Below are 5,344 nucleotides of genomic sequence, written 5' to 3'. Positions count from 1 at the left end.
ATACTGAGCTACTTTCGGTTGTGGTGGTCCTTATATATCCCCGTTGCGCCCGGTGGGGGTAAGAGGGAGGTTGATTTGGTCAGCCAATCAGAGCGTTTTGATTGACCGGCCGGTTAATTAAAAAAACTTTTTTCAGCTTATTTATTATATAGTTATAAAACTTTGTACAAAGTCAATTTTTGTAATTTGGTCTTTAAGATTTTATAATAAATAAATTATCTGCACCTCAGTTACACTATAGTGTCGATCAAATAAAGTCTAGTTTATGCAGGCCGTAACCGCTAACTTATGCCAGAACCGGTAAGAAATTGACCAATCATAGTCGACTATTCTTCTATAAATCGATTATGATTGACTAATTTCTTACTACTTCCGGCATAAGTTAGCGGTTACGGTCTGCATAAACCAAGCTTTACATATTGTTACGTCCAGAATTCTCGAAATAAGTCTCTCGGGTCGATTGGCAGGTAGAAACTTATGGAAATGATTTGAGTGAGACGGGAAGAACGGAACAGGCCTAATCTCGCGCACACATGTTTCCGGGCGAGTGCGACGAGTCGAAATGCATCAGGTGAGTCAGAATGTAGGTCAGGTGTCGAGAATGACGGCCTATGACTCTCATTCAAACTCTTACATTCGTGTAGTTCTTATTTTGCGTAAACGAATTAAATCGCTTTTACGCGGGATCAGACCAAGTGCAATTTTATCGGAGCGGGAATTAGAGGTGGTAAAAATAAACGAAAATGGTTAAAATTAAAGATTACAATTTATTTTAACACAATAAAAGAAATAAACAATTACAATGATAGATGGTGATTATTAAAATAATAATAATTAATTCGTGAATAACATTTTTGTTTGCAGAGAACATGTGTGATAAAAGAAAGAAAATTTTGTGATCGGTTTAAAAAAATCTTAACAAAAATATAATTATAAACTTAAGTTCTAATTGGTTACATTTGTGCTTAACGAAAATTATAAATAAATGTGCATGTGTGGGTGTGTATATTGTGATTAGGAAATTTTTGGTTATTCAGGTAGTTCTTGGACCAAGTCAAAGATTTCTTCCAATTCATTGGCTATTCTTCGATTCGCTTCGATATTTTCGGTTACGATATTTTCTATTTCTTCGGGAGTAAATAATGAGTAGGAATGCGGGTTTTCTTGAGAAAACTTTAACGCGGGGGAGTATGGATCTTTCGGGGGTCTTCGAATAGGTGAATCGGGGTTACGATGAAAAAAATCGGGGGAAGGTGTAGGAGGAAAATCTGTAGGAGAAAGGGTTGAATCCCGAGAACACACTAAAGGCTCTGCAAAGGGATCAAAAGTAGAAGAAGGTGACCCTGGTGATTGTTTAAAATCTGTTTCTACATGAGATCCAGGGGAGTAAGAGGGGGAGGGACGACAACAGGGGAAAAGAGAGAATGATTTGGGGGACGGATTTTAGACTGATGGAGATGAAACGGTCGGTTCGTCGGAAGTTCTTAAATTAGTTAGAGCGCTAGGCAAAACAGAATTTTCTCCTCGCAGATTGTTTAATTTTTCGGAGAGCGATAACGATGCGCCAAGCTTCCGGACCTTCCTGTTTCGATGATTCCGACAGTTCTTAATGGCTCTTCGAGACTTATGTTCAGAGACTCGGTTACGCACTAGAATGAATTTGAGGTTTAAGGCTACGTTCTCTCTTTCTAATAAAAGAAAATAAAATCTAGATTGTAACTACTTGAAAGAAAGAAAAGGAAAAAGTTTGAATTAATAAAAGGAAAGGAATTCTTCGTTCCCGATGGAAGCAAAGAAAGCTGCGAATTCAATCGAACGAGAGTTCGATTGTATCCGGCAGGGAACAAAGGTAATTGTGGATTCAATCTAAAGAGCTCGATTGTATCCTGCAGAAAGAAAAAAGCGAGTGGCGGACCCAATCGAAAGAGAGTTCGATTGTATTTTGCAGAAAGTAAAAAAGTTGCGCACCCAATCGAAAGAGAGTTCGATTGTATCCTGCAGAAAGTAAAAAAGTTGCGGACACAATCGAAAGAGAGTTCAATTGTATCCTGCGGAAAGTAAATAGAGTAATAGAAGGAGGAAAGGAAGGGTAGTGAAATAATACTGGGTATATAAGTATTTTGAAAAATATAATAAATATCTTACTAGAGAGAGAAGGTAGTTTTATGGAGAGCAAAAATAATGGACGGCTAAAACTTACTGTTGCTTGAACTTTATGAAGGTGCGAATAATTTGGTGTTTGGCGGAGCGGATTCAGCTTACAACGGCGGAGAGCTGGTCGACGGTTGGCACTCAGAGTGTTCGGAAGTTGCAAAAGAACTTGTTGACTAAATTCTCACAATGCCGCGTCAAATTTAAATATGACGAATACGAATCCGAACGTCACAAACTCGGACATATAATGTCACGGAATGTGCAACGGATTGAACTGGAGTGAACTATGACAGTAACAATGGCGAAAATGAGCAATTGAGCAGAATGAAAAAAGGTGCTGTACGTAAGTGAGTAAGAGTAAGTCCGAGCTTCTTCCTTTTATACCTGATTCTGCCTATGATTTCTATGGGATTTTAATCAGCAGATGTACTGTCTCTTATTGTTGCCCACGCGCTCTCAGAACGTTCGATTTTTAATCTGTTTTTTCCTCTGGGTAATCCATCCTATCGGTTAGGTTCCTTAGAAGATCGTTACCTATTAATTGCGACAAGTGTTTCGTGTCGATGGGGTCAATCATCCGCGTTTCAACGCTTGCTTCCGCCAAAATCGGCACGTGTCAAGCGTAGACCAACCGTATTGACTCGACCGGACAATTTTAGCGTATCTGCGCGGTTAAGATAGACCATCTGTTCACGATTTTCGGTTGCTTGGCTGCATCGATTTCGAAAGAAAAGAATTGTTACTCCGCAGGACGTAACAATATGATGAATTTCTTAGAAAATCTACAATCCGACATTTTCTGATGTGTATAAAAGCTAGGCGTTTGAGAAATAATAATTTATTTTATAATAGTTACTTTATTTTATAATAAATATTTTTTTATTATATTGCACTCATTATATTGCATAGCTACCTAAATATCCGCGATTGGTAAAATTACCATTGTCTCATCACATGCTTCAACATTTAATTGCATATCATCATATTTCAACCATCGTCCTGAAGGTTTTTGACAGTAGCCAATAAAGTGACCAGGAATATGTTCGATGACACCTATTAATCTGAAAATAATATAAATAGATATTTACATTTTTCAAATAAGCAAATAAATCAATCACAGTAAGTTATATATGTACGTATTATTAAATATACCGGTACTGTTTTACAAAAGTCAATGTAATTGGAACATCTGCTAACTTGCATTTTACATCATGCTTTTGCAATGTGTTCTAGTATCCAAATTAACAAAGATATGGAAATGTGGACGAGTCGTCTCAGTAACTACTTCTGGGCCACCTTTTTGTTGGCATTTAATATTGTAATAATGTTCATGAAATAATATTGCGTCTTGCAATGTTTGAATACCTTTGGTATTGATCATTCTGTTATTTGTTTCAAAGTATGCAATATCCTTTGGTAATGATGATATACATTTCGGATTGTTACATTTATACGATCTAATTGCACTTGGCTCAGTCGGTTCGGAATAACAAAAATAGTTCTTCCATATCACAGTAATCGAGTCTTCTGCAGTCAACTTGTGTGGTTTGATAGACGGAGCTTCAAGATCTTTTACAAACGGATAAAATTTATTTAAAAGAATAATCCGTTTACGAAGTACCTCTATAGTTGGACCAATCTTCATAAATATGCATACAAATTTTAATGCACGATTAGTCGATGACTGTATACAAAAATGATATTAAAAACCATAAAGCGCACCAAATTGCAGTAGATGAATGATAGCATCAAACCCACAAGTTTTTTGAAGATCTACAGCAATATTATTAACTTTTACTAAAATTCCTAATTTTAACCCATTTTTTGAAAGAAAATCTCGTTTTTCTCCATTATCTAGTTTCTCGTTAAGAATTCGTATTTGTGGATATGATTGAAAATAGAAACCCACTTTCGCAGTTTGTTCTTACATTTTGGATTCAAATTTTTCTTGTCACTTTTAAATAGTTCAGTTGATACTTCTTTCTCATCTGATAATGATTTCGTATAATTATGGTCAATTAATGGCGTAATCGTAAAAATAGGTTTTAACGTTAAGAATACAGCAGGCAGTGTGGATTAGTTTTTTACAAAAAGTTTGTCTTGCTTATAATTTGTAGTAAAATTATGAATATTATTATTGTTTGGAATATAAAGGTAGTTTTGATTAATAATATTTTCGTTGTTATTACTTTTAAAATCGAGTAACTCAGAAAAAATTTCAGAAGTAACTTGAATATTTTTTTATTCTTCTTGGTTTTCAGGATTTAGTTCATTAACGTCTGCAAACAAATTATTTTTATTGACAAATTCTTTCCACGCTTCACCACTCTTCAAATCAGAGTCATTCAGCATGCGAGCCCTTTTGCGTAATAAATTTATTGAATCAAAATTCATATTTATATGACTTTTGCGATGAAGATTTTACTTTTTCGACTGCTGAATTTAATATCGGTTTTTGTACTGAAGACGCTGACTCAATATCTACTAAACATTGCGATGGTACGGATATTTGGGGAGAGAATTCTGAACGTTGGTCTGATGATATACATGCAGCTGGAGTTGGATCTTGTAAAAAATTTCCTAATTCATTGTCAAATAAACATGAAGCTGGTGCAAGTCCTTGCGACAAGAATCTTAGTTCGTCAAATGAACACAAAGTTGAAACAGTTTTTTGCGAAGTTAATTCTGATTTTTTAGCAGATGAATATTGAGTTCGAACAGGTTTGCGAAACTGATCCTAATCCTTTCTCTGTTGTGTACATCGTTGATACCAGCTGCCTATAATTGTGATTAAAATGTTTCAATTTTGTTGCTATCTTATTAGTGCCAGAATACAAATCATTAATATGCTCTTTCACAAATCAAATTGCAAAACACGGTAAAGCAATACTTTCAAAAATTCTTTTCCTCATTTCAGCAAAATATCCTTTTTAAGAAGCTGTCGACGCATGCTATTGTACTATATGCCAGAAAAAGCTGCTGCAGTCTGTATAGGAAACTCTTTGGCAATTCGTTCAAGTGGCTGTATGAATTCCGGAAGATAAAAACTATTTACAGCCTTGCACTCCATCTTTTGCTGATTAGAAGGTGTTGAAATGGAAATAAGTTTTTTGATCCATTGACGAGTGAGGGTTAAATTTTTATAATCTTTTTCTTTAGCTAAATTCAAAGTATTTTCTATTTCGTCATC

At 35.3% G+C, this 5,344-nt stretch overlaps 1 long non-coding RNA gene across 1 annotated transcript; it reads right to left on the bottom strand.

The window, feature by feature from the left end:
• Positions 1–933: 933 nt before the first annotated feature.
• Positions 934–2,753, bottom strand: LOC120358437. The gene is made up of 3 exons (XR_005575399.1): positions 2,539–2,753; positions 2,201–2,438; positions 934–1,649 (listed from the first exon to the last, which is right to left on the bottom strand). It is a non-coding gene; the product is annotated as an uncharacterized LOC120358437 (long non-coding RNA).
• Between the last annotated feature and the right edge of the window lie 2,591 nt (positions 2,754–5,344).

This window comes from Solenopsis invicta, chromosome 8, assembly GCF_016802725.1.
Source record: "Solenopsis invicta isolate M01_SB chromosome 8, UNIL_Sinv_3.0, whole genome shotgun sequence".
NCBI lineage: Eukaryota > Metazoa > Arthropoda > Insecta > Hymenoptera > Formicidae > Solenopsis > Solenopsis invicta.
The sequence above is the reverse complement of the archived record's forward strand: the minus strand, read 5'-3'. Positions and strand labels throughout refer to the sequence as shown.